Source organism: Astatotilapia calliptera, chromosome 3, assembly GCF_964374335.1.
Source record: "Astatotilapia calliptera chromosome 3, fAstCal68.1, whole genome shotgun sequence".
NCBI classification, from domain to species: domain Eukaryota; kingdom Metazoa; phylum Chordata; class Actinopteri; order Cichliformes; family Cichlidae; genus Astatotilapia; species Astatotilapia calliptera.
In genome coordinates, this window is record NC_137424.1 from 23,090,777 (window position 1) to 23,117,857 (window position 27,081).

General features: G+C 58.6%; 12 non-coding genes across 12 annotated transcripts; all 12 read right to left on the reverse strand.

Annotated features, from left to right (window-relative positions):
* Positions 1 to 1,304: 1,304 nt before the first annotated feature.
* Positions 1,305 to 1,423, reverse strand: LOC145426394 (5S ribosomal RNA). The gene has a single exon (XR_013907104.1). It is a non-coding gene; the product is annotated as a 5S ribosomal RNA (ribosomal RNA).
* A 2,084-nt stretch (positions 1,424 to 3,507) lies between these two features.
* Positions 3,508 to 3,626, reverse strand: LOC145427115 (5S ribosomal RNA). Its single transcript, XR_013907839.1, has one exon. It is a non-coding gene; the product is annotated as a 5S ribosomal RNA (ribosomal RNA).
* Positions 3,627 to 8,279: 4,653 nt separating this feature from the next.
* On the reverse strand, positions 8,280 to 8,398 carry LOC145427609 (5S ribosomal RNA). Its single transcript, XR_013908150.1, has one exon. It is a non-coding gene; the product is annotated as a 5S ribosomal RNA (ribosomal RNA).
* A 1,094-nt stretch (positions 8,399 to 9,492) lies between these two features.
* On the reverse strand, positions 9,493 to 9,611 carry LOC145427610 (5S ribosomal RNA). The gene has a single exon (XR_013908151.1). It is a non-coding gene; the product is annotated as a 5S ribosomal RNA (ribosomal RNA).
* A 1,175-nt stretch (positions 9,612 to 10,786) lies between these two features.
* LOC145426395 (5S ribosomal RNA) lies at positions 10,787 to 10,905 on the reverse strand. The gene has a single exon (XR_013907105.1). It is a non-coding gene; the product is annotated as a 5S ribosomal RNA (ribosomal RNA).
* Positions 10,906 to 14,925: 4,020 nt separating this feature from the next.
* Positions 14,926 to 15,044, reverse strand: LOC145427612 (5S ribosomal RNA). Its single transcript, XR_013908154.1, has one exon. It is a non-coding gene; the product is annotated as a 5S ribosomal RNA (ribosomal RNA).
* A 1,096-nt stretch (positions 15,045 to 16,140) lies between these two features.
* LOC145426941 (5S ribosomal RNA) lies at positions 16,141 to 16,259 on the reverse strand. Its single transcript, XR_013907662.1, has one exon. It is a non-coding gene; the product is annotated as a 5S ribosomal RNA (ribosomal RNA).
* A 2,313-nt stretch (positions 16,260 to 18,572) lies between these two features.
* LOC145426396 (5S ribosomal RNA) lies at positions 18,573 to 18,691 on the reverse strand. Its single transcript, XR_013907106.1, has one exon. It is a non-coding gene; the product is annotated as a 5S ribosomal RNA (ribosomal RNA).
* A 2,241-nt stretch (positions 18,692 to 20,932) lies between these two features.
* LOC145427257 (5S ribosomal RNA) lies at positions 20,933 to 21,051 on the reverse strand. Its single transcript, XR_013907989.1, has one exon. It is a non-coding gene; the product is annotated as a 5S ribosomal RNA (ribosomal RNA).
* Positions 21,052 to 22,420: 1,369 nt separating this feature from the next.
* Positions 22,421 to 22,539, reverse strand: LOC145427613 (5S ribosomal RNA). Its single transcript, XR_013908155.1, has one exon. It is a non-coding gene; the product is annotated as a 5S ribosomal RNA (ribosomal RNA).
* Positions 22,540 to 23,634: 1,095 nt separating this feature from the next.
* LOC145426397 (5S ribosomal RNA) lies at positions 23,635 to 23,753 on the reverse strand. The gene has a single exon (XR_013907107.1). It is a non-coding gene; the product is annotated as a 5S ribosomal RNA (ribosomal RNA).
* Positions 23,754 to 25,755: 2,002 nt separating this feature from the next.
* LOC145426398 (5S ribosomal RNA) lies at positions 25,756 to 25,874 on the reverse strand. Its single transcript, XR_013907108.1, has one exon. It is a non-coding gene; the product is annotated as a 5S ribosomal RNA (ribosomal RNA).
* Positions 25,875 to 27,081: the final 1,207 nt, after the last annotated feature.

The following is a 27,081-nucleotide window of genomic DNA, read 5'->3' on the forward strand; positions in this document are numbered from 1 at the left end:
GGCCCTGGTGTGGTGTAAATGGCCTCAGCCAGCAGCCACAGGCCCTGGTGTGGTGTAAGTGGCCTCAGCCAGAGCCACAGGCCCTGGTGTGGTGTAAGTGGCCTCAGCCAGTGCCACAGGCCCTGGTGTGGTGTAAGTGGCCTGAGCAAGAGCCACAGACCCTGGTGTGGTGTAATTGGCCTCAATAGCAACTAATGCCCTGGTGAGGTGTAGGTGGCCTCAGCCAGCAGCCACAGGCCCTGGTGTGGTGTAAGTGGCCTCAGCCAGTGCCACAGGCCCTGGTGTGGTGTAAGGGGCCTCAATAGCAACTAATGCCCTGGTGTGGTGTAAGTGGCCTCAGCCAGCAGCCACAGGCACTGGTGTGGTGTAAGTGGCCTCAGCCAGCAGCCACAGGCCCTGGTGTGGTGTAAGTGGCCTCAGCCAGCAGCCACAGGCCCTGGTGTGGTGTAAGTGGCCTGAGCCAGCTGCCACAGGCCCTGGTGTGGTGTAAGTGGCCTCAGCCAGAAGCCACAGGCACTGGTGTGGTGTAAGTGCCCTCAGCCAGCAGCCACAGGCCCTGGTGTGGTGTAAGTGACCTCAGCCAGCAGCCACAGGCCCTGGTGTGGTGTAAGTGGCCTCAGCCAGCAGCCACAGGCACTGGTGTGGTGTAAGTGGCCTCAGCCAGCAGCCACAGGCCCTGGTGTGGTGTAAGTGGCCTCAGCCAGCAGCCACAGGCCCTGGTGTGGTGTAAGTGGCCTGAGCCAGCAGCCACAGGCCCTGGTGTGGTGTAAGTGGCGTCAGCCAGTGCCACAGGCCCTAGTGTGGTGTAAGTGGCCTGAGCAAGAGTCACAGACCCTGGTGTGGTGTAATTGGCCTCAATAGCAACTAATGCCCTGGTGTGGTGTAGGTGGCCTCAGCCAGCAGCCACAGGCCCTGGTGTGGTGTAAGTGGCCTCAGCCAGTGCCACAGGCCCTGATGTGGTGTAAGTGGCCTGAGCAAGAGCCACAGACCCTGGTGTGGTGTAATTGGCCTCAATAGCAACTAATGCCCTGGTGTGGTGTAAGTGGCCTCAGCCAGCAGCCACAGGCCCTGGTGTGGTGTAAGTGGCCTCAGCCAGCAGCCACAGGCCCTGATGTGGTGTAAGTGGCCCCAGCCGGTCACTCAGGCCCTGGTGTGGTGTAGGTGGCATCAGCTAGCAGCACAAGACATTGGAAAACAGCCAAAAGCAATGTCGTTAATGTGCCCTCATTAATGGGCAGCTGCTTTTGGTCTTTTAATACACCCCTTCTCTGGATCAAAAGCGGTTCAATGACATGAAAAACAAAGGCTTACAGCACCAGGTATTCCCAGGCAGTCTCCCATCCAAGTACTAACCAAGCCCAGCCCTGCTTAGCTTCCGAGATCAGACGAGGTCGGGCGTGCTCAGGGTGGTATGGCCGTAAGCTGCTGGCCCCAGCACAATGTCTCAATTTATGGATTCAACTGATTAGGTGGCAAGTACCTGAAGTTACGAAGACAATCCTTTAACCATACCTGCATGTTTGCATAATACCCTAACCCAAAGGCTCAGTTTAGCATTTATCTAACAGCACAGGCCCTGGATTGTTGAAGATGGCCTCAGGAACCAGCACAGGGCCTGGTGTGTTGTACATGGCCACAGCTAGCAGCACAGGGCCTGGTTTGGTGAAGATGGCCTCGGCCAGAAGCGCAGGGCCTGGTGTGATGTGAGTGGCCTGAGCAAGAGCCACAGGCCCTGGTGTGGTGTAAGTGGCCTCAGCCAGAAGCCACAGGCACTGGTGTGGTGTAAGTGGCCTCAGCCAGCAGCCACAGTCCCTGGTGTGGTGTAAGTGGCCTCAGCCAGCAGCCACAGGCCCTGGTGTGGTGTAAGTGGCCTCAGCCAGCAGCCACAGGCCCTGGTGTGGTGTAAGTGGCCTCAGCCAGCAGCCACAGGCCCTGGTGTGGTGTAAGTGGCCTCAGCCAGTGCCACAGGCCCTGGTGTGGTGTAAGTGGCCTGAGCAAGAGCCACAGACCCTGGTGTGGTGTAATTGGCCTCAATAGCAACTAATGCCCTGGTGTGGTGTAAGTGGCCTCAGCCAGCAGCCACAGGCCCTGGTGTGGTGTAAGTGGCCTCAGCCAGTGCCACAGGCCCTGGTGTGGTGTAAGGGGCCTCAATAGCAACTAAGGCCCTGGTGTGGTGTAAGTGGCCTCAGCCAGCAGCCACAGGCCCTGGTGTGGTGTAAGTGACCTCAGCCAGCAGCCACAGGCCCTGGTGTGGTGTAAGTGGCCTCAGCCAGCAGCCACAGGCCCTGGTGTGGTGTAAGTGGCCTCAGCCAGTGCCACAGGCCCTGGTGTGGTGTAAGTGGCCTGAGCAAGAGTCACAGACCCTGGTGTGGTGTAATTGGCCTCAATAGCAACTAATGCCCTGGTGTGGTGTAGGTGGCCTCAGCCAGCAGCCACAGGCCCTGGTGTGGTGTAAGGGGCCTCAATAGCAACTAATGCCCTGGTGTGGTGTAAGTGGCCTCAGCCAGCAGCCACAGGCACTGGTGTGGTGTAAGTGCCCTCAGCCAGCAGCCACAGGCCCTGGTGTGGTGTAAGTGGCCTCAGCCAGAAGCCACAGGCCCTGGTGTGGTGTAAGTGGCCTGAGCAAGAGCCACAGGCCCTGGTGTGGTGTAAGTGGCCTCAGCCAGAAGCCACAGGCACTGGTGTGGTGTAAGTGCCCTCAGCCAGCAGCCACAGGCACTGGTGTGGTGTAAGTGACCTCAGCCAGCAGCCACAGGCCCTGGTGTGGTGTAAGTGGCCTCAGCCAGCAGCCACAGGCCCTGGTGTGGTGTAAGTGGCCTCAGCCAGAAGCCACAGGCACTGGTGTGGTGTAAGTGCCCTCAGCCAGCAGCCACAGGCACTGGTGTGGTGTAAGTGACCTCAGCCAGCAGCCACAGGCCCTGGTGTGGTGTAAGTGGCCTCAGCCAGCAGCCACAGGCCCTGGTGTGGTGTAAGTGGCCTCAGCCAGCAGCCACAGGCCCTGGTGTGGTGTAAGTGGCCTGAGCAAGAGTCACAGACCCTGGTGTGGTGTAATTGGCCTCAATAGCAACTAATGCCCTGGTGTGGTGTAGGTGGCCTCAGCCAGCAGCCACAGGCCCTGGTGTGGTGTAAGTGGCCTCAGCCAGTGCCACAGGCCCTGATGTGGTGTAAGTGGCCTGAGCAAGAGCCACAGACCCTGGTGTGGTGTAATTGGCCTCAATAGCAACTAATGCCCTGGTGTGGTGTAAGTGGCCTCAGCCAGCAGCCACAGGCCCTGGTGTGGTGTAAGTGGCCTCAGCCAGCAGCCACAGGCCCTGATGTGGTGTAAGTGGCCCCAGCCGGTCACTCAGGCCCTGGTGTGGTGTAGGTGGCATCAGCTAGCAGCACAATACATTGGAAAACAGCCAAAAGCAATGTCGTTAATGTGCCCTCATTAATGGGCAGCTGCTTTTGGTCTTTTAATACACCCCTTCTCTGGATCAAAAGCGGTTCAATGACATGAAAATGAAAGGCTTACAGCACCAGGTATTCCCAGGTAGTCTCCCATCCAAATACTAACCAAGCCCAGCCCTGCTTAGCTTCCGAGATCAGACGAGGTCGGGCATGCTCAGGGTGGTATGGCCGTAAGCTGCTGGCCCCAGCACAATGTCTCAATTTATGGATTCAACTGATTAGGTGGCAAGTACCTGAAGTTACGAAGACAATCCTTTAACCATACCTGCATGTTTGCATAATACCCTAACCCAAAGGCTCAGTTTAGCATTTATCTAACAGCACAGGCCCTGGATTGTTGAAGATGGCCTCAGGAACCAGCACAGGGCCTGGTGTGTTGTACATGGCCACAGCTAGCAGCACAGGGCCTGGTTTGGTGAAGATGGCCTCGGCCAGAAGCGCAGGGCCTGGTGTGATGTGAGTGGCCTGAGCAAGAGCCACAGGCCCTGGTGTGGTGTAAGTGGCCTCAGCCAGAAGCCACAGTCCCTGGTGTGGTGTAAGTGGCCTCAGCCAGCAGCCACAGGCCCTGGTGTGGTGTAAGTGGCCTCAGCCAGCAGCCACAGTCCCTGGTGTGGTGTAAGTGGCCTCAGCCAGCAGCCACAGGCCCTGGTGTGGTGTAAGTGACCTCAGCCAGCAGCCACAGTCCCTGGTGTGGTGTAAGTGGCCTCAGCCAGCAGCCACAGGCCCTGGTGTGGTGTAAGTGACCTCAGCCAGCAGCCACAGGCCCTGGTGTGGTGTAAGTGGCCTCAGCCAGCAGCCACAGGCCCTGGTGTGGTGTAAGTGGCCTGAGCCAGCTGCCACAGGCCCTGGTGTGGTGTAAGTGGCCTCAGCCAGAAGCCACAGGCACTGGTGTGGTGTAAGTGCCCTCAGCCAGCAGCCACAGGCCCTGGTGTGGTGTAAGTGACCTCAGCCAGCAGCCACAGGCCCTGGTGTGGTGTAAGTGGCCTCAGCCAGCAGCCACAGGCCCTGGTGTGGTGTAAGTGGCCTCAGCCAGTGCCACAGGCCCTGGTGTGGTGTAAGTGGCCTGAGCAAGAGTCACAGACCCTGGTGTGGTGTAATTGGCCTCAATAGCAACTAATGCCCTGGTGTGGTGTAGGTGGCCTCAGCCAGCAGCCACAGGCCCTGGTGTGGTGTAAGTGGCCTCAGCCAGTGCCACAGGCCCTGGTGTGGTGTAAGGGGCCTCAATAGCAACTAATGCCCTGGTGTGGTGTAAGTGGCCTCAGCCAGCAGCCACAGGCACTGGTGTGGTGTAAGTGCCCTCAGCCAGCAGCCACAGGCCCTGGTGTGGTGTAAGTGGCCTCAGCCAGCAGCCACAGGCCCTGGTGTGGTGTAAGTGGCCTGAGCAAGAGCCACAGGCCCTGGTGTGGTGTAAGTGGCCTCAGCCAGAAGCCACAGGCACTGGTGTGGTGTAAGTGACCTCAGCCAGCAGCCACAGGCCCTGGTGTGGTGTAAGTGGCCTCAGCCAAAAGCCACAGGCACTGGTGTGGTGTAAGTGCCCTCAGCCAGCAGCCACAGGCACTGGTGTGGTGTAAGTGACCTCAGCCAGCAGCCACAGGCCCTGGTGTGGTGTAAGTGGCCTCAGCCAGCAGCCACAGGCCCTGGTGTGGTGTAAGTGGCCTCAGCCAGTGCCACAGGCCCTGGTGTGGTGTAAGTGGCCTGAGCAAGAGTCACAGACCCTGGTGTGGTGTAATTGGCCTCAATAGCAACTAATGCCCTGGTGTGGTGTAAGTGGCCTCAGCCAGCAGCCACAGGCCCTGGTGTGGTGTAAGTGGCCTGAGCAAGAGCCACAGGCCCTGGTGTGGTGTAAGTGGCCTCAGCCAGAAGCCACAGGCACTGGTGTGGTGTAAGTGGCCTCAGCCAGCAGCCACAGTCCCTGGTGTGGTGTAAGTGGCCTCAGCCAGCAGCCACAGGCCCTGGTGTGGTGTAAATGGCCTCAGCCAGCAGCCACAGGCCCTGGTGTGGTGTAAGTGGCCTCAGCCAGAGCCACAGGCCATGGTGTGGTGTAAGTGGCCTCAGCCAGTGCCACAGGCCCTGGTGTGGTGTAAGTGGCCTGAGCAAGAGCCACAGACCCTGGTGTGGTGTAATTGGCCTCAATAGCAACTAATGCCCTGGTGTGGTGTAGGTGGCCTCAGCCAGCAGCCACAGGCCCTGGTGTGGTGTAAGTGGCCTCAGCCAGTGCCACAGGCCCTGGTGTGGTGTAAGGGGCCTCAATAGCAACTAATGCCCTGGTGTGGTGTAAGTGGCCTCAGCCAGCAGCCACAGGCACTGGTGTGGTGTAAGTGGCCTCAGCCAGCAGCCACAGGCCCTGGTGTGGTGTAAGTGGCCTCAGCCAGTGCCACAGGCCCTGGTGTGGTGTAAGTGGCCTGAGCAAGAGTCACAGACCCTGGTGTGGTGTAATTGGCCTCAATAGCAACTAATGCCCTGGTGTGGTGTAGGTGGCCTCAGCCAGCAGCCACAGGCCCTGGTGTGGTGTAAGTGGCCTCAGCCAGTGCCACAGGCCCTGGTGTGGTGTAAGGGGCCTCAATAGCAACTAATGCCCTGGTGTGGTGTAAGTGGCCTCAGCCAGCAGCCACAGGCACTGGTGTGGTGTAAGTGCCCTCAGCCAGCAGCCACAGGCCCTGGTGTGGTGTAAGTGGCCTCAGCCAGCAGCCACAGGCCCTGGTGTGGTGTAAGTGGCCTGAGCAAGAGCCACAGGCCCTGGTGTGGTGTAAGTGGCCTCAGCCAGAAGCCACAGGCACTGGTGTGGTGTAAGTGACCTCAGCCAGCAGCCACAGGCCCTGGTGTGGTGTAAGTGGCCTCAGCCAAAAGCCACAGGCACTGGTGTGGTGTAAGTGCCCTCAGCCAGCAGCCACAGGCACTGGTGTGGTGTAAGTGACCTCAGCCAGCAGCCACAGGCCCTGGTGTGGTGTAAGTGGCCTCAGCCAGCAGCCACAGGCCCTGGTGTGGTGTAAGTGGCCTCAGCCAGTGCCACAGGCCCTGGTGTGGTGTAAGTGGCCTGAGCAAGAGTCACAGACCCTGGTGTGGTGTAATTGGCCTCAATAGCAACTAATGCCCTGGTGTGGTGTAAGTGGCCTCAGCCAGCAGCCACAGGCCCTGGTGTGGTGTAAGTGGCCTGAGCAAGAGCCACAGGCCCTGGTGTGGTGTAAGTGGCCTCAGCCAGAAGCCACAGGCACTGGTGTGGTGTAAGTGGCCTCAGCCAGCAGCCACAGTCCCTGGTGTGGTGTAAGTGGCCTCAGCCAGCAGCCACAGGCCCTGGTGTGGTGTAAATGGCCTCAGCCAGCAGCCACAGGCCCTGGTGTGGTGTAAGTGGCCTCAGCCAGAGCCACAGGCCATGGTGTGGTGTAAGTGGCCTCAGCCAGTGCCACAGGCCCTGGTGTGGTGTAAGTGGCCTGAGCAAGAGCCACAGACCCTGGTGTGGTGTAATTGGCCTCAATAGCAACTAATGCCCTGGTGTGGTGTAGGTGGCCTCAGCCAGCAGCCACAGGCCCTGGTGTGGTGTAAGTGGCCTCAGCCAGTGCCACAGGCCCTGGTGTGGTGTAAGGGGCCTCAATAGCAACTAATGCCCTGGTGTGGTGTAAGTGGCCTCAGCCAGCAGCCACAGGCACTGGTGTGGTGTAAGTGGCCTCAGCCAGCAGCCACAGGCCCTGGTGTGGTGTAAGTGGCCTCAGCCAGCAGCCACAGGCCCTGGTGTGGTGTAAGTGGCCTGAGCCAGCTGCCACAGGCCCTAGTGTGGTGTAAGTGGCCTCAGCCAGAAGCCACAGGCACTGGTGTGGTGTAAGTGCCCTCAGCCAGCAGCCACACGCCCTGGTGTGGTGTAAGTGACCTCAGCCAGCAGCCAAAGGCCCTGGTGTGGTGTAAGTGGCCTCAGCCAGCAGCCACAGGCCCTGGTGTGGTGTAAGTGGCCTCAGCCAGTGCCACAGGCCCTGGTGTGGTGTAAGTGGCCTGAGCAAGAGTCACAGACCCTGGTGTGGTGTAATTGGCCTCAATAGCAACTAATGCCCTGGTGTGGTGTAGGTGGCCTCAGCCAGCAGCCACAGGCCCTGGTGTGGTGTAAGTGGCCTCAGCCAGTGCCACAGGCCCTGGTGTGGTGTAAGTGGCCTGAGCAAGAGCCACAGGCCCTGGTGTGGTGTAAGTGGCCTCAGCCAGAAGCCACAGGCACTGGTGTGGTGTAAGTGCCCTCAGCCAGCAGCCACAGGCACTGGTGTGGTGTAAGTGACCTCAGCCAGCAGCCACAGGCCCTGGTGTGGTGTAAGTGGCCTCAGCCAGAAGCCACAGGCACTGGTGTGGTGTAAGTGCCCTCAGCCAGCAGCCACAGGCACTGGTGTGGTGTAAGTGACCTCAGCCAGCAGCCACATGCCCTGGTGTGGTGTAAGTGGCCTCAGCCAGCAGCCACAGGCCCTGGTGTGGTGTAAGTGGCCTCAGCCAGTGCCACAGGCCATGGTGTGGTGTAAGTGGCCTGAGCAAGAGCCACAGACCCTGGTGTGGTGTAATTGGCCTCAATAGCAACTAATGCCCTGGTGTGGTGTAAGTGGCCTCAGCCAGCAGCCACAGGCCCTGGTGTGGTGTAAGTGGCCTCAGCCAGCAGCCACAGGCCCTGATGTGGTGTAAGTGGCCCCAGCCGGTCACTCAGGCCCTGGTGTGGTGTAGGTGGCATCAGCTAGCAGCACAAGACATTGGAAAACAGCCAAAAGCAATGTCGTTAATGTGCCCTCATTAATGGGCAGCTGCTTTTGGTCTTTTAATACACCCCTTCTCTGGATCAAAAGCTGTTCAATGACATGAAAATGAAAGGCTTACAGCACCAGGTATTCCCAGGTAGTCTCCCATCCAAGTACTAACCAAGCCCAGCCCTGCTTAGCTTCCGAGATCAGACGAGGTCGGGCGTGCTCAGGGTGGTATGGCCGTAAGCTGCTGGCCCCAGCACAATGTCTCAATTTATGGATTCAACTATTTAGGTGGCAAGTACCTGAAGTTACGAAGACAATCCTTTAACCATACCTGCATGTTTGCATAATACCCTAACCCAAAGGCTCAGTTTAGCATTTATCTAACAGCACAGGCCCTGGATTGTTGAAGATGGCCTCAGGAACCAGCACAGGGCCTGGTGTCTTGTACATGGCCACAGCTAGCAGCACAGGGCCTGGTTTGGTGAAAATGGCCTCGGCCAGAAGCGCAGGGCCTGGTGTGATGTGAGTGGCCTGAGCAAGAGCCACAGGCCCTGGTGTGGTGTAAGTGGCCTCAGCCAGAAGCCACAGGCCCTGGTGTGGTGTAAGTGGCCTCAGCCAGCAGCCACAGGCCCTGGTGTGGTGTAAGTGGCCTCAGCCAGCAGCCACAGGCCCTGGTGTGGTGTAAGTGGCCTCAGCCAGAGCCACAGGCCCTGGTGTGGTGTAAGTGGCCTCAGCCAGTGCCACAGGCCCTGGTGTGGTGTAAGTGACCTATATAGCAACTAATGCCCTGGTGTGGTGTAAGTGGCCTCAGCCAGCAGCCACAGGCCCTGGTGTGGTGTAAGTGGCCTCAGCCACTGCCACAGGCCCTGGTGTGGTGTAAGTGGCCTCAATAGCAACTAAGGCCCTGGTGTGGTGTAGGTGGCCTCAGCCAGCAGCCACAGGCCCTGGTGTGGTGTAAGTGGCCTCAGCCAGTGCCACAGGCCCTGGTGTGGTGTAAGTGGCCTGAGCAAGAGCCACAGACCATGGTGTGGTGTAATTGGTCTCAATAGCAACTAATGCTCTGGTGTGGTGTAAGTGGCCTCAGGCAGCAGCCACAGGCCCTGGTGTGGTGTAAGTGGCCTCAGCCAGCAGCCACAGGCCCTGATGTGGTGTAAGTGGCCCCAGCCGGTCACTCAGGCCCTGGTGTGGTGTAGGTGGCATCAGCTAGCAGCACAAGACATTGGAAAACAGCCAAAAGCAATGTCGTTAATGTGCCCTCATTAATGGGCAGCTGCTTTTGGTCTTTTAATACACCCCTTCTCTGGATCAAAAGCGGTTCAATGACATGAAAATGAAAGGCTTACAGCACCAGGTATTCCCAGGTAGTCTCCCATCCAAGTACTAACCAAGCCCAGCCCTGCTTAGCTTCCGAGATCAGACGAGGTCGGGCGTGCTCAGGGTGGTATGGCCGTAAGCTGCTGGCCCCAGCACAATGTCTCAATTTATGGATTCAACTGATTAGGTGGCAAGTACCTGAAGTTACGAAGACAATCCTTTAACCATACCTGCATGTTTGCATAATACCCTAACCCAAAGGCTCAGTTTAGCATTTATCTAACAGCACAGGCCCTGGATTGTTGAAGATGGCCTCAGGAACCAGCACAGGGCCTGGTGTGTTGTACATGGCCACAGCTAGCAGCACAGGGCCTGGTTTGGTGAAGATGGCCTCGGCCAGAAGCGCAGGGCCTGGTGTGATGTGAGTGGCCTGAGCAAGAGCCACAGGCCCTGGTGTGGTGTAAGTGGCCTCAGCCAGAAGCCACAGGCACTGGTGTGGTGTAAGTGGCCTCAGCCAGCAGCCACAGGCCCTGGTGTGGTGTAAGTGGCCTCAGCCAGCAGCCACAGGCCCTGGTGTGGTGTAAGTGGCCTCAGCCAGAGCCACAGGCCCTGGTGTGGTGTAAGTGGCCTCAGCCAGTGCCACAGGCCCTGGTGTGGTGTAAGTGGCCTGAGCAAGAGCCACAGACCCTGGTGTGGTGTAATTGGCCTCAATAGCAACTAATGCCCTGGTGTGGTGTAGGTGGCCTCAGCCAGCAGCCACAGGCCCTGGTGTGGTGTAAGTGGCCTCAGCCAGCAGCCACAGGCCCTGGTGTGGTGTAAGTGGCCTGAGCAAGAGCCACAGACCCTGGTGTGGTGTAATTGGCCTCAATAGCAACTAAGGCCCTGGTGTGGTGTAGGTGGCCTCAGCCAGCAGCCACAGGCCCTGGTGTGGTGTAAGTGGCCTCAGCCAGCAGCCACAGGCCCTGGTGTGGTGTAAGTGGCCTCAGCCAGCAGCCACAGGCCCTGATGTGGTGTAAGTGGCCTCAGCCAGAGCCACAGGCCCTGGTGTGGTGTAAGTGGCCTCAGCCAGCAGCCACAGGCCCTGGTGTGGTGTAAGTGGCCTCAGCCAGAGCCACAGGCCCTGATGTGGTGTAAGTGGCCCCAGCCGGTCACTCAGGCCCTGGTGTGGTGTAGGTGGCATCAGCTAGCAGCACAAGACATTGGAAAACAGCCAAAAGCAATGTCGTTAATGTGCCCTCATTAATGGGCAGCTGCTTTTGGTCTTTTAATACACCCCTTCTCTGGATCAAAAGCGGTTCAATGACATGAAAATGAAAGGCTTACAGCACCAGGTATTCCCAGGCAGTCTCCCATCCAAGTACTAACCAAGCCCAGCCCTGCTTAGCTTCCGAGATCAGACGAGGTCGGGCGTGCTCAGGGTGGTATGGCCGTAAGCTGCTGGCCCCAGCACAATGTCTCAATTTATGGATTCAACTGATTAGGTGGCAAGTACCTGAAGTTACGAAGACAATCCTTTAACCATACCTGCATGTTTCCATAATACCCTAACCCAAAGGCTCAGTTTAGCATTTATCTAACAGCACAGGCCCTGGTGTGTTGTACATGGCCACAGCTAGCAGCACAGGGCCTGGTTTGGTGAAGATGGCCTCGGCCAGAAGCGCAGGGCCTGGTGTGATGTGAGTGGCCTGAGCAAGAGCCACAGGCCCTGGTGTGGTGTAAGTGGCCTCAGCCAGAAGCCACAGGCACTGGTGTGGTGTAAGTGGCCTCAGCCAGCAGCCACAGGCCCTGGTGTGGTGTAAGTGGCCTCAGCCAGCAGCCACAGGCCCTGGTGTGGTGTAAATGGCCTCAGCCAGCAGCCACAGGCCCTGGTGTGGTGTAAGTGGCCTCAGCCAGAGCCACAGGCCCTGGTGTGGTGTAAGTGGCCTCAGCCAGTGCCACAGGCCCTGGTGTGGTGTAATTGGCCTCAATAGCAACTAATGCCCTGGTGAGGTGTAGGTGGCCTCAGCCAGCAGCCACAGGCCCTGGTGTGGTGTAAGTGGCCTCAGCCAGTGCCACAGGCCCTGGTGTGGTGTAAGGGGCCTCAATAGCAACTAATGCCCTGGTGTGGTGTAAGTGGCCTCAGCCAGCAGCCACAGGCACTGGTGTGGTGTAAGTGGCCTCAGCCAGCAGCCACAGGCCCTGGTGTGGTGTAAGTGGCCTCAGCCAGCAGCCACAGGCCCTGGTGTGGTGTAAGTGGCCTGAGCCAGCTGCCACAGGCCCTGGTGTGGTGTAAGTGGCCTCAGCCAGAAGCCACAGGTACTGGTGTTGTGTAAGTGCCCTCAGCCAGCAGCCACAGGCCCTGGTGTGGTGTAAGTGACCTCAGCCAGCAGCCACAGGCCCTGGTGTGGTGTAAGTGGCCTCAGCCAGCAGCCACAGGCCCTGGTGTGGTGTAAGTGGCCTCAGCCAGTGCCACAGGCCCTGGTGTGGTGTAAGTGGCCTGAGCAAGAGTCACAGACCCTGGTGTGGTGTAATTGGCCTCAATAGCAACTAATGCCCTGGTGTGGTGTAGGTGGCCTCAGCCAGCAGCCACAGGCCCTGGTGTGGTGTAAGTGGCCTCAGCCAGTGCCACAGGCCCTGGTGTGGTGTAAGGGGCCTCAATAGCAACTAATGCCCTGGTGTGGTGTAAGTGGCCTCAGCCAGCAGCCACAGGCACTGGTGTGGTGTAAGTGCCCTCAGCCAGCAGCCACAGGCCCTGGTGTGGTGTAAGTGGCCTCAGCCAGCAGCCACAGGCCCTGGTGTGGTGTAAGTGGCCTCAGCAAGAGCCACAGGCCCTGGTGTGGTGTAAGTGGCCTCAGCCAGAAGCCACAGGCACTGGTGTGGTGTAAGTGCCCTCAGCCAGCAGCCACAGGCACTGGTGTGGTGTAAGTGACCTCAGCCAGCAGCCACAGGCCCTGGTGTGGTGTAAGTGGCCTCAGCCAGCAGCCACAGGCCCTGGTGTGGTGTAAGTGGCCTCAGCCAGTGCCACAGGCCCTAGTGTGGTGTAAGTGGCCTGAGCAAGAGTCACAGACCCTGGTGTGGTGTAATTGGCCTCAATAGCAACTAATGCCCTGGTGTGGTGTAGGTGGCCTCAGCCAGCAGCCACAGGCCCTGGTGTGGTGTAAGTGGCCTCAGCCAGTGCCACAGGCCCTGATGTGGTGTAAGTGGCCTGAGCAAGAGCCACAGACCCTGGTGTGGTGTAATTGGCCTCAATAGCAACTAATGCCCTGGTGTGGTGTAAGTGGCCTCAGCCAGAAGCCACAGGCACTGGTGTGGTGTAAGTGGCCTCAGCCAGCAGCCACAGGCCCTGATGTGGTGTAAGTGGCCCCAGCCAGCAGCCACAGGCCCTGGTGTGGTGTAAGTGGCCTCAGCCAAAAGCCACAGGCACTGGTGTGGTGTAAGTGCCCTCAGCCAGCAGCCACAGGCACTGGTGTGGTGTAAGTGACCTCAGCCAGCAGCCACAGGCCCTGGTGTGGTGTAAGTGGCCTCAGCCAGCAGCCACAGGCCCTGGTGTGGTGTAAGTGGCCTCAGCCAGCAGCCACAGGCCCTGGTGTGGTGTAAGTGGCCTGAGCAAGAGCCACAGGCCCTGGTGTGGTGTAAGTGGCCTCAGCCAGAAGCCACAGGCACTGGTGTGGTGTAAGTGGCCTCAGCCAGCAGCCACAGTCCCTGGTGTGGTGAAAGTGGCCTCAGCCAGCAGCCACAGGCCCTGGTGTGGTGTAAATGGCCTCAGCCAGCAGCCACAGGCCCTGGTGTGGTGTAAGTGGCCTCAGCCAGAGCCACAGGCCATGGTGTGGTGTAAGTGGCCTCAGCCAGTGCCACAGGCCCTGGTGTGGTGTAAGTGGCCTGAGCAAGAGCCACAGACCCTGGTGTGGTGTAATTGGCCTCAATAGCAACTAATGCCCTGGTGTGGTGTAGGTGGCCTCAGCCAGCAGCCACAGGCCCTGGTGTGGTGTAAGTGGCCTCAGCCAGTGCCACAGGCCCTGGTGTGGTGTAAGGGGCCTCAATAGCAACTAATGCCCTGGTGTGGTGTAAGTGGCCTCAGCCACCAGCCACAGGCACTGGTGTGGTGTAAGTGGCCTCAGCCAGCAGCCACAGGCCCTGGTGTGGTGTAAGTGGCCTCAGCCAGCAGCCACAGGCCCTGGTGTGGTGTAAGTGGCCTGAGCCAGCTGCCACAGGCCGTAGTGTGGTGTAAGTGGCCTCAGCCAGAAGCCACAGGCACTGGTGTGGTGTAAGTGCCCTCAGCCAGCAGCCACACGCCCTGGTGTGGTGTAAGTGACCTCAGCCAGCAGCCAAAGGCCCTGGTGTGGTGTAAGTGGCCTCAGCCAGCAGCCACAGGCCCTGGTGTGGTGTAAGTGGCCTCAGCCAGTGCCACAGGCCCTGGTGTGGTGTAAGTGGCCTGAGCAAGAGTCACAGACCCTGGTGTGGTGTAATTGGCCTCAATAGCAACTAATGCCCTGGTGTGGTGTAGGTGGCCTCAGCCAGCAGCCACAGGCCCTGGTGTGGTGTAAGTGGCCTCAGCCAGTGCCACAGGCCCTGGTGTGGTGTAAGTGGCCTGAGCAAGAGCCACAGGCCCTGGTGTGGTGTAAGTGGCCTCAGCCAGAAGCCACAGGCACTGGTGTGGTGTAAGTGCCCTCAGCCAGCAGCCACAGGCACTGGTGTGGTGTAAGTGACCTCAGCCAGCAGCCACAGGCCCTGGTGTGGTGTAAGTGGCCTCAGCCAGCAGCCACAGGCCCTGGTGTGGTGTAAGTGGCCTCAGCCAGAAGCCACAGGCACTGGTGTGGTGTAAGTGCCCTCAGCCAGCAGCCACAGGCACTGGTGTGGTGTAAGTGACCTCAGCCAGCAGCCACATGCCCTGGTGTGGTGTAAGTGGCCTCAGCCAGCAGCCACAGGCCCTGGTGTGGTGTAAGTGGCCTCAGCCAGTGCCACAGGCCCTGGTGTGGTGTAAGTGGCCTGAGCAAGAGTCACAGACGCTGGTGTGGTGTAATTGGCCTCAATAGCAACTAATGCCCTGGTGTGGTGTAGGTGGCCTCAGCCAACAGCCACAGGCCCTGGTGTGGTGTAAGTGGCCTCAGCCAGTGCCACAGGCCATGGTGTGGTGTAAGTGGCCTGAGCAAGAGCCACAGACCCTGGTGTGGTGTAATTGGCCTCAATAGCAACTAATGCCCTGGTGTGGTGTAAGTGGCCTCAGCCAGCAGCCACAGGCCCTGGTGTGGTGTAAGTGGCCTCAGCCAGCAGCCACAGGCCCTGATGTGGTGTAAGTGGCCCCAGCCGGTCACTCAGGCCCTGGTGTGGTGTAGGTGGCATCAGCTAGCAGCACAAGACATTGGAAAACAGCCAAAAGCAATGTCGTTAATGTGCCCTCATTAATGGGCAGCTGCTTTTGGTCTTTTAATACACCCCTTCTCTGGATCAAAAGCTGTTCAATGACATGAAAATGAAAGGCTTACAGCACCAGGTATTCCCAGGTAGTCTCCCATCCAAGTACTAACCAAGCCCAGCCCTGCTTAGCTTCCGAGATCAGACGAGGTCGGGCGTGCTCAGGGTGGTATGGCCGTAAGCTGCTGGCCCCAGCACAATGTCTCAATTTATGGATTCAACTGATTAGGTGGCAAGTACCTGAAGTTACGAAGACAATCCTTTAACCATACCTGCATGTTTGCATAATACCCTAACCCAAAGGCTCAGTTTAGCATTTATCTAACAGCACAGGCCCTGGATTGTTGAAGATGGCCTCAGGAACCAGCACAGGGCCTGGTGTGTTGTACATGGCCACAGCTAGCAGCACAGGGCCTGGTTTGGTGAAAATGGCCTCGGCCAGAAGCGCAGGGCCTGGTGTGATGTGAGTGGCCTGAGCCAGAAGCCACAGGCACTGGTGTGGTGTAAGTGGCCTCAGCCAGCAGCCACAGGCCCTGGTGTGGTGTAAGTGGCCTCAGCCAGCAGCCACAGGCCCTGGTGTGGTGTAAGTGGCCTCAGCCAGCAGCCACAGGCCCTGGTGTGGTGTAAGTGGCCTCAGCCAGAGCCACAGGCCCTGGTGTGGTGTAAGTGGCCTCAGCCAGTGCCACAGGCCCTGGTGTGGTGTAAGTGGCCTGAGCAAGAGCCAAAGACCCTGGTGTGGTGTAATTGGCCTCAATAGCAACTAATGCCCTGGTGTGGTGTAGGTGGCCTCAGCCAGCAGCCACAGGCCCTGGTGTGGTGTAAGTGGCCTCAATAGCAACTAATGCCCTGGTGTGGTGTAAGTGGCCTCAGCCAGCAGCCACAGGCCCTGGTGTGGTGTAAGTGGCCTGAGCAAGAGCCACAGACCCTGGTGTGGTGTAATTGGCCTCAATAGCAACTAAGACCCTGGTGTGGTGTAGGTGGCCTCAGCCAGCAGCCACAGGCCCTGGTGTGGTGTAAGTGGCCTCAGCCAGCAGCCACAGGCCCTGGTGTGGTGTAAGTGGCCTCAGCCAGCAGCCACAGGCCCTGATGTGGTGTAAGTGGCCCCAGCCGGTCACTCAGGCCCTGGTGTGGTGTAGGTGGCATCAGCTAGCAGCACAAGACATTGGAAAACAGCCAAAAGCAATGTCGTTAATGTGCCCTCATTAATGGGCAGCTGCTTTTGGTCTTTTAATACACCCCTTCTCTGGATCAAAAGCGGTTCAATGACATGAAAATGAAAGGCTTACAGCACCAGGTATTCCCAGGCAGTCTCCCATCCAAGTACTAACCAAGCCCAGCCCTGCTTAGCTTCCAAGATCAGACGAGGTCGGGCGTGCTCAGGGTGGTATGGCCGTAAGCTGCTGGCCCCAGCACAATGTCTCAATTTATGGATTCAACTGATTAGGTGGCAAGTACCTGAAGTTACGAAGACAATCCTTTAACCATACCTGCATGTTTGCATAATACCCTAACCCAAAGGCTCAGTTTAGCATTTATCTAACAGCACAGGCCCTGGATTGTTGAAGATGGCCTCAGGAACCAGCACAGGGCCTGGTGTGTTGTACATGGCCACAGCTAGCAGCACAGGGCCTGGTTTGGTGAAGATGGCCTCAGCCAGAAGCCACAGGCACTGGTGTGGTGTAAGTGGCCTCAGCAAGCAGCCACAGGCCCTGGTGTGGTTTAAGTGGCCTCAGCCAGCAGCCACAGGCCCTGGTGTGGTGTAAGTGGCCTCAGCCAGAGCCACAGGCCCTGGTGTGGTGTAAGTGGCCTCAGCCAGTGCCACAGGCCCTGGTGTGGTGTAAGTGGCCTCAGCCAGTGCCACAGGCCCTGGTGTGGTGTAAGTGGCCTGAGCAAGAGCCACAGACCCTGGTGTGGTGTAACTGGCCTCAATAGCAACTAATGCCCTGGTGAGGTGTAGGTGGCCTCAGCCAGCAGCCACAGGCCCTGGTGTGGTGTAAGTGGCCTCAGCCAGTGCCACAGGCCCTGGTGTGGTGTAAGGGGCCTCAATAGCAACTAATGCCCTGGTGTGGTGTAAGTGGCCTCAGCCAGCAGCCACAGGCACTGGTGTGGTGTAAGTGGCCTCAGCCAGCAGCCACAGGCCCTGGTGTGGTGTAAGTGGCCTCAGCCAGCAGCCACAGGCCCTGGTGTGGTGTAAGTGGCCTGAGCCAGAAGCCACAGGCACTGGTGTGGTGTAAGTGGCCTCAGCCAGAAGCCACAGGCACTGGTGTGGTGTAAGTGCCCTCAGCCAGCAGCCACAGGCCCTGGTGTGGTGTAAGTGACCTCAGCCAGCAGCCACAGGCCCTGGTGTGGTGTAAGTGGCCTCAGCCAGCAGCCACAGGCCCTGGTGTGGTGTAAGTGGCCTCAGCCAGTGCCACAGGCCCTGGTGTGGTGTAAGTGGCCTGAGCAAGAGTCACAGACCCTGGTGTGGTGTAATTGGCCTCAATAGCAACTAATGCCCTGGTGTGGTGTAGGTGGCCTCAGCCAGCAGCCACAGGCCCTGGTGTGGTGTAAGTGGCCTCAGCCAGTGCCACAGGCCCTGGTGTGGTGTAAGGGGCCTCAATAGCAACTAATGCCCTGGTGTGGTGTAAGTGGCCTCAGCCAGCAGCCACAGGCCCTGGTGTGGTGTAAGTGGCCTCAGCCAGCAGCCACAGGCCCTGGTGTGGTGTAAGTGGCCTCAGCCAGCAGCCACAGGCCCTGGTGTGGTGTAAGTGGCCTCAGCCAGTGCCACAGGCCCTGGTGTGGTGTAAGTGGCCTCAGCCAGTGCCACAGACCCTGGTGTGGTGTAATTGGCCTCAATAGCAACTAATGCCCTGGTGTGGTGTAGGTGGCCTCAGCCAGCAGCCACAGGCCCTGGTGTGGTGTAAGTGGCCTCAATAGCAACTAATGCCCTGGTGTGGTGTAAGTGGCCTCAGCCAGCAGCCACAGGCCCTGGTGTGGTGTAAGTGGCCTCAGCCACTGCCACAGGCCCTGGTGTGGTGTAAGTGGCCTCAATAGCAACTAAGGCCCTGGTGTGGTGTAAGTGGCCTCAGCCAGTGCCACAGGCCCTGGTGTGGTGTAAGTGGCCTCAGCCAGCAGCCACAGGCCCTGGTGTGGTGTAAGTGGCCTCAGCCAGTGCCACAGGCCCTGGTGTGGTGTAAGTGGCCTCAGCCAGAGCCACAGGCCCTGGTGTGGTGTAAGTGGCCTCAGCCAGTGCCACAGGCCCTGGTGTGGTGTAAGTGGCCTGAGCAAGAGCCACAGACCCTGGTGTGGTGTAATTGGCCTCAATAGCAACTAATGCCCTGGTGTGGTGTAGGTGGCCTCAGCCAGCAGCCACAGGCCCTGGTGTGGTGTAAGTGGCCTCAATAGCAACTAATGCCCTGGTGTGGTGTAAGTGGCCTCAGCCAGCAGCCACAGGCCCTGGTGTGGTGTAAGTGGCCTCAGCCAGCAGCCACAGGCCCTGGTGTGGTGTAAGTGGCCTCAGCCAGCAGCCACAGGCCCTGATGTGGTGTAAGTGGCCCCAGCCGGTCACTCAGGCCCTGGTGTGGTGTAGGTGGCATCAGCTAGCAGCACAAGACATTGGAAAACAGCCAAAAGCAATGTCCTTAATGTGCCCTCATTAATGGGCAGCTGCTTTTGGTCTTTTAATACACCCCTTCTCTGGATCAAAAGCGGTTCAATGACATGAAAATGAAAGGCTTACAGCACCAGGTATTCCCAGGCAGTCTCCCATCCAAGTACTAACCAAGCCCAGCCCTGCTTAGCTTCCGAGATCAGACGAGGTCGGGCGTGCTCAGGGTGGTATGGCCGTAAGCTGCTGGCCCCAGCACAATGTCTCAATTTATGGATTCAACTGATTAGGTGGCAAGTACCTGAAGTTACGAAGACAATCCTTTAACCATACCTGCATGTTTGCATAATACCCTAACCCAAAGGCTCAGTTTAGCATTTATCTAACAGCACAGGCCCTGGTGTGTTGTACATGGCCACAGCTAGCAGCACAGGGCCTGGTTTGGTGAAGATGGCCTCGGCCAGAAGCGCAGGGCCTGGTGTGATGTGAGTGGCCTGAGCAAGAGCCACAGGCCCTGGTGTGGTGTAAGTGGCCTCAGCCAGCAGCCACAGGCCCTGGTGTGGTGTAAGTGGCCTCAGCCAGCAGCCACAGGCCCTGGTGTGGTGTAAATGGCCTCAGCCAGCAGCCACAGGCCCTGGTGTGGTGTAAGTGGCCTCAGCCAGAGCCACAGGCCCTGGTGTGGTGTAAGTGGCCTCAGCCAGTGCCACAGGCCCTGGTGTGGTGTAGGTGGCCTGAGCAAGAGCCACAGACCCTGGTGTGGTGTAATTGGCCTCAATAGCAACTAATGCCCTGGTGAGGTGTAAGTGGCCTCAGCCAGCAGCCACAGGCCCTGGTGTGGTGTAAGTGGCCTCAGCCAGTGCCACAGGCCCTGGTGTGGTGTAAGGGGCCTCAATAGCAACTAATGCCCTGGTGTGGTGTAAGTGGCCTCAGCCAGCAGCCACAGGCACTGGTGTGGTGTAAGTGGCCTCAGCCAGCAGCCACAGGCCCTGGTGTGGTGTAAGTGGCCTCAGCCAGCAGCCACAGGCCCTGGTGTGGTGTAAGTGGCCTGAGCCAGCTGCCACAGGCCCTGGTGTGGTGTAAGTGGCCTCAGCCAGAAGCCACAGGCACTGGTGTGGTGTAAGTGCCCTCAGCCAGCAGCCACAGGCCCTGGTGTGGTGTAAGTGACCTCAGCCAGCAGCCACAGGCCCTGGTGTGGTGTAAGTGGCCTCAGCCAGCAGCCACAGGCCCTGGTGTGGTGTAAGTGGCCTCAGCCAGTGCCAAAGGCCCTGGTGTGGTGTAAGTGGCCTCAGCCAGTGCCAAAGGCCCTGGTGTGGTGTAAGTGGCCTGAGCAAGAGTCACAGACCCTGGTGTGGTGTAATTGGCCTCAATAGCAACTAATGCCCTGGTGTGGTGTAGGTGGCCTCAGCCAGCAGCCACAGGCCCTGGTGTGGTGTAAGTGGCCTCAGCCAGTGCCACAGGCCCTGGTGTGGTGTAAGGGGCCTCAATAGCAACTAATGCCCTGGTGTGGTGTAAGTGGCCTCAGCCAGCAGCCACAGGCACTGGTGTGGTGTAAGTGCCCTCAGCCAGCAGCCACAGGCCCTGGTGTGGTGTAAGTGGCCTCAGCCAGCAGCCACAGGCCCTGGTGTGGTGTAAGTGGCCTCAGCCAGAAGCCACAGGCACTGGTGTGGTGTAAGTGCCCTCAGCCAGCAGCCACAGGCACTGGTGTGGTGTAAGTGACCTCAGCCAGCAGCCACAGGCCCTGGTGTGGTGTAAGTGGCCTCAGCCAGCAGCCACAGGCCCTGGTGTGGTGTAAGTGGCCTCAGCCAGTGCCACAGGCACTGGTGTGGTGTAAGTGCCCTCAGCCAGCAGCCACAGGCACTGGTGTGGTGTAAGTGACCTCAGCCAGCAGCCACAGGCCCTGGTGTGGTGTAAGTGGCCTCAGCCAGCAGCCACAGGCCCTGGTGTGGTGTAAGTGGCCTCAGCCAGTGCCACAGGCCCTAGTGTGGTGTAAGTGGCCTGAGCAAGAGTCACAGACCCTGGTGTGGTGTAATTGGCCTCAATAGCAACTAATGCCCTGGTGTGGTGTAGGTGGCCTCAGCCAGCAGCCACAGGCCCTGGTGTGGTGTAAGTGGCCTCAGCCAGTGCCACAGGCCCTGATGTGGTGTAAGTGGCCTGAGCAAGAGCCACAGACCCTGGTGTGGTGTAATTGGCCTCAATAGCAACTAATGCCCTGATGTGGTGTAAGTGGCCTCAGCCAGCAGCCACAGGCCCTGGTGTGGTGTAAGTGGCCTCAGCCAGCAGCCACAGGCCCTGATGTGGTGTAAGTGGCCCCAGCCGGTCACTCAGGCCCTGGTGTGGTGTAGGTGGCATCAGCTAGCAGCACAAGACATTGGAAAACAGCCAAAAGCAATGTCGTTAATGTGCCCTCATTAATGGGCAGCTGCTTTTGGTCTTTTAATACACCCCTTCTCTGGATCAAAAGCGGTTCAATGACATGAAAAAGAAAGGCTTACAGCACCAGGTATTCCCAGGCAGTCTCCCATCCAAGTACTAAACAAGCCCAGCCCTGCTTAGCTTCCGAGATCAGACGAGGTCGGGCGTGCTCAGGGTTGTATGGCCGTAAGCTGCTGGCCCCAGCACAATGTCTCAATTTATGGATTCAACTGATTAGGTGGCAAGTACCTGAAGTTACGAAGACAATCCTTTAACCATACCTGCATGTTTGCATAATACCCTAACCCAAAGGCTCAGTTTAGCATTTATCTAACAGCACAGGCCCTGGATTGTTGAAGATGGCCTCAGGAACCAGCACAGGGCCTGGTGTGTTGTACATGGCCACAGCTAGCAGCACAGGGCCTGGTTTGGTGAAGATGGCCTCGGCCAGAAGCGCAGGGCCTGGTGTGATGTGAGTGGCCTGAGCAAGAGCCACAGGCCCTGGTGTGGTGTAAGTGGCCTCAGCCAGAAGCCACAGGCACTGGTGTGGTGTAAGTGGCCTCAGCCAGCAGCCACAGTCCCTGGTGTGGTGTAAGTGGCCTCAGCCAGCAGCCACAGGCCCTGGTGTGGTGTAAGTGGCCTCAGCCAGCAGCCACAGGCCCTGGTGTGGTGTAAGTGGCCTCAGCCAGCAGCCACAGGCCCTTGTGTGGTGTAAGTGGCCTCAGCCAGTGCCACAGGCCCTGGTGTGGTGTAAGGGGCCTCAATAGCAACTAATGCCCTGGTGTGGTGTAAGTGGCCTCAGCCAGCAGCCACAGGCCCTGGTGTGGTGTAAGTGGCCTCAGCCAGTGCCACAGGCCCTGGTGTGCTGTAAGTGGCCTCAGCCAGTGCCACAGACCATGGTGTGGTGTAATTGGCCTCAATAGCAACTAATGCCCTGGTGTGGTGTAGGTGGCCTCAGCCAGCAGCCACAGGCCCTGGTGTGGTGTAAGTGGCCTCAATAGCAACTAATGCCCTGGTGTGGTGTAAGTGGCCTCAGCCAGCAGCCACAGGCCCTGGTGTGGTGTAAGTGGCCTCAGCCACTGCCACAGGCCCTGGTGTGGTGTAAGTGGCCTCAATAGCAACTAAGGCCCTGGTGTGGTGTAGGTGGCCTCAGCCAGCAGCCACAGGCCCTGGTGTGGTGTAAGTGGCCTCAGCCAGTGCCACAGGCCCTGGTGTGGTGTAAGTGGCCTGAGCAAGAGCCACAGACCCTGGTGTGGTGTAATTGGTCTCAATAGCAACTAATGCTCTGGTGTGGTGTAAGTGGCCTCAGCCAGCAGCCACAGGCCCTGGTGTGGTGTAAGTGGCCTCAGCCAGCAGCCACAGGCCCTGATGTGGTGTAAGTGGCCCCAGCCGGTCACTCAGGCCCTGGTGTGGTGTAGGTGGCATCAGCTAGCAGCACAAGACATTGGAAAACAGCCAAAAGCAATGTCGTTAATGTGCCCTCATTAATGGGCAGCTGCTTTTGGTCTTTTAATACACCCCTTCTCTGGATCAAAAGCGGTTCAATGACATGAAAATGAAAGGCTTACAGCACCAGGTATTCCCAGGTAGTCTCCCATCCAAGTACTAACCAAGCCCAGCCCTGCTTAGCTTCCGAGATCAGACGAGGTCGGGCGTGCTCAGGGTGGTATGGCCGTAAGCTGCTGGCCCCAGCACAATGTCTCAATTTATGGATTCAACTGATTAGGTGGCAAGTACCTGAAGTTACGAAGACAATCCTTTAACCATACCTGCATGTTTGCATAATACCCTAACCCAAAGGCTCAGTTTAGCATTTATCTAACAGCACAGGCCCTGGATTGTTGAAGATGGCCTCAGGAACCAGCACAGGGCCTGGTGTGTTGTACATGGCCACAGCTAGCAGCACAGGGCCTGGTTTGGTGAAGATGGCCTCGGCCAGAAGCGCAGGGCCTGGTGTGATGTGAGTGGCCTGAGCAAGAGCCACAGGCCCTGGTGTGGTGTAAGTGGCCTCAGCCAGAAGCCACAGGCACTGGTGTGGTGTAAGTGGCCTCAGCCAGCAGCCACAGGCCCTGGTGTGGTGTAAGTGGCCTCAGCCAGCAGCCACAGGCCCTGGTGTGGTGTAAGTGGCCTCAGCCAGAGCCACAGGCCCTGGTGTGGTGTAAGTGGCCTCAGCCAGTGCCACAGGCCCTGGTGTGGTGTAAGTGGCCTGAGCAAGAGCCACAGACCCTGGTGTGGTGTAATTGGCCTCAATAGCAACTAATGCCCTGGTGTGGTGTAGGTGGCCTCAGCCAGCAGCCACTGGCCCTGGTGTGGTGTAAGTGGCCTCAATAGCAACTAATGCCCTGGTGTGGTGTAAGTGGCCTCAGCCAGCAGCCACAGGCCCTGGTGTGGTGTAAGTGGCCTGAGCAAGAGCCACAGACCCTGGTGTGGTGTAATTGGCCTCAATAGCAACTAAGGCCCTGGTGTGGTGTAGGTGGCCTCAGCCAGCAGCCACAGGCCCTGGTGTGGTGTAAGTGGCCTCAGCCAGCAGCCACAGGCCCTGGTGTGGTGTAAGTGGCCTCAGCCAGCAGCCACAGGCCCTGATGTGGTGTAAGTGGCCCCAGCCGGTCACTCAGGCCCTGGTGTGGTGTAGGTGGCATCAGCTAGCAGCACAAGACATTGGAAAACAGCCAAAAGCAATGTCGTTAATGTGCCCTCATTAATGGGCAGCTGCTTTTGGTCTTTTAATACACCCCTTCTCTGGATCAAAAGCGGTTCAATGACATGAAAATGAAAGGCTTACAGCACCAGGTATTCCCAGGCAGTCTCCCATCCAAGTACTAACCAAGCCCAGCCCTGCTTAGCTTCCGAGATCAGACGAGGTCGGGCGTGCTCAGGGTGGTATGGCCGTAAGCTGCTGGCCCCAGCACAATGTCTCAATTTATGGATTCAACTGATTAGGTGGCAAGTACCTGAAGTTACGAAGACAATCCTTTAACCATACCTGCATGTTTGCATAATACCCTAACCCAAAGGCTCAGTTTAGCATTTATCTAACAGCACAGGCCCTGGTGTGTTGTACATGGCCACAGCTAGCAGCACAGGGCCTGGTTTGGTGAAGATGGCCTCGGCCAGAAGCGCAGGGCCTGGTGTGATGTGAGTGGCCTGAGCAAGAGCCACAGGCCCTGGTGTGGTGTAAGTGGCCTCAGCCAGAAGCCACAGGCACTGGTGTGCTGTAAGTGGCCTCAACCAGCAGCCACAGGCCCTGGTGTGGTGTAAGTGGCCTCAGCCAGCAGCCACAGGCCCTGGTGTGGTGTAAATGGCCTCAGCCAGCAGCCACAGGCCCTGGTGTGGTGTAAGTGGCCTCAGCCAGAGCCACAGGCCCTGGTGTGGTGTAAGTGGCCTCAGCCAGTGCCACAGGCCCTGGTGTGGTGTAAGTGGCCTGAGCAAGAGCCACAGACCCTGGTGTGGTGTAATTGGCCTCAATAGCAACTAATGCCCTGGTGAGGTGTAGGTGGCCTCAGCCAGCAGCCACAGGCCCTGGTGTGGTGTAAGTGGCCTCAGCCAGTGCCACAGGCCCTGGTGTGGTGTAAGGGGCCTCAATAGCAACTAATGCCCTGGTGTGGTGTAAGTGGCCTCAGCCAGCAGCCACAGGCCCTGGTGTGGTGTAAATGGCCTCAGCCAGCAGCCACAGGCCCTGGTGTGGTGTAAGTGGCCTCAGCCAGAGCCACAGGCCCTGGTGTGGTGTAAGTGGCCTCAGCCAGTGCCACAGGCCCTGGTGTGGTGTAAGTGGCCTGAGCAAGAGCCACAGACCCTGGTGTGGTGTAATTGGCCTCAATAGCAACTAATGCCCTGGTGAGGTGTAGGTGGCCTCAGCCAGCAGCCACAGGCCCTGGTGTGGTGTAAGTGGCCTCAGCCAGTGCCACAGGCCCTGGTGTGGTGTAAGGGGCCTCAATAGCAACTAATGCCCTGGTGTGGTGTAAGTGGCCTCAGCCAGCAGCCACAGGCCCTGGTGTGGTGTAAGTGGCCTCAGCCAGCAGCCACAGGCCCTGGTGTGGTGTAAGTGGCCTGAGCCAGCTGCCACAGGCCCTGGTGTGGTGTAAGTGGCCTCAGCCAGAAGCCACAGGCACTGGTGTGGTGTAAGTGCCCTCAGCCAGCAGCCACAGGCCCTGGTGTGGTGTAAGTGACCTCAGCCAGCAGCCACAGGCCCTGGTGTGGTGTAAGTGGCCTCAGCCAGCAGCCACAGGCACTGGTGTGGTGTAAGTGGCCTCAGCCAGCAGCCACAGGCCCTGGTGTGGTGTAAGTGGCCTCAGCCAGCAGCCACAGGCCCTGGTGTGGTGTAAGTGGCCTGAGCCAGCAGCCACAGGCCCTGGTGTGGTGTAAGTGGCGTCAGCCAGTGCCACAGGCCCTAGTGTGGTGTAAGTGGCCTGAGCAAGAGTCACAGACCCTGGTGTGGTGTAATTGGCCTCAATAGCAACTAATGCCCTGGTGTGGTGTAGGTGGCCTCAGCCAGCAGCCACAGGCCCTGGTGTGGTGTAAGTGGCCTCAGCCAGTGCCACAGGCCCTGATGTGGTGTAAGTGGCCTGAGCAAGAGCCACAGACCCTGGTGTGGTGTAATTGGCCTCAATAGCAACTAATGCCCTGGTGTGGTGTAAGTGGCCTCAGCCAGCAGCCACAGGCCCTGGTGTGGTGTAAGTGGCCTCAGCCAGCAGCCACAGGCCCTGATGTGGTGTAAGTGGCCCCAGCCGGTCACTCAGGCCCTGGTGTGGTGTAGGTGGCATCAGCTAGCAGCACAAGACATTGGAAAACAGCCAAAAGCAATGTCGTTAATGTGCCCTCATTAATGGGCAGCTGCTTTTGGTCTTTTAATACACCCCTTCTCTGGATCAAAAGCGGTTCAATGACATGAAAAACAAAGGCTTACAGCACCAGGTATTCCCAGGCAGTCTCCCATCCAAGTACTAACCAAGCCCAGCCCTGCTTAGCTTCCGAGATCAGACGAGGTCGGGCGTGCTCAGGGTGGTATGGCCGTAAGCTGCTGGCCCCAGCACAATGTCTCAATTTATGGATTCAACTGATTAGGTGGCAAGTACCTGAAGTTACGAAGACAATCCTTTAACCATACCTGCATGTTTGCATAATACCCTAACCCAAAGGCTCAGTTTAGCATTTATCTAACAGCACAGGCCCTGGATTGTTGAAGATGGCCTCAGGAACCAGCACAGGGCCTGGTGTGTTGTACATGGCCACAGCTAGCAGCACAGGGCCTGGTTTGGTGAAGATGGCCTCGGCCAGAAGCGCAGGGCCTGGTGTGATGTGAGTGGCCTGAGCAAGAGCCACAGGCCCTGGTGTGGTGTAAGTGGCCTCAGCCAGCAGCCACAGGCCCTGGTGTGGTGTAAGTGGCCTCAGCCAGCAGCCACAGGCCCTGGTGTGGTGTAAGTGGCCTCAGCCAGTGCCACAGGCCCTGGTGTGGTGTAAGTGGCCTGAGCAAGAGCCACAGACCCTGGTGTGGTGTAATTGGCCTCAATAGCAACTAATGCCCTGGTGTGGTGTAGGTGGCCTCAGCCAGCAGCCACAGGCCCTGGTGTGGTGTAAGTGGCCTCAGCCAGTGCCACAGGCCCTGGTGTGGTGTAAGGGGCCTCAATAGCAACTAAGGCCCTGGTGTGGTGTAAGTGGCCTCAGCCAGCAGCCACAGGCCCTGGTGTGGTGTAAGTGACCTCAGCCAGCAGCCACAGGCCCTGGTGTGGTGTAAGTGGCCTCAGCCAGCAGCCACAGGCCCTGGTGTGGTGTAAGTGGCCTCAGCCAGTGCCACAGGCCCTGGTGTGGTGTAAGTGGCCTGAGCAAGAGTCACAGACCCTGGTGTGGTGTAATTGGCCTCAATAGCAACTAATGCCCTGGTGTGGTGTAGGTGGCCTCAGCCAGCAGCCACAGGCCCTGGTGTGGTGTAAGGGGCCTCAATAGCAACTAATGCCCTGGTGTGGTGTAAGTGGCCTCAGCCAGCAGCCACAGGCACTGGTGTGGTGTAAGTGCCCTCAGCCAGCAGCCACAGGCCCTGGTGTGGTGTAAGTGGCCTCAGCCAGCAGCCACAGGCCCTGGTGTGGTGTAAGTGGCCTGAGCAAGAGCCACAGGCCCTGGTGTGGTGTAAGTGGCCTCAGCCAGAAGCCACAGGCACTGGTGTGGTGTAAGTGCCCTCAGCCAGCAGCCACAGGCACTGGTGTGGTGTAAGTGACCTCAGCCAGCAGC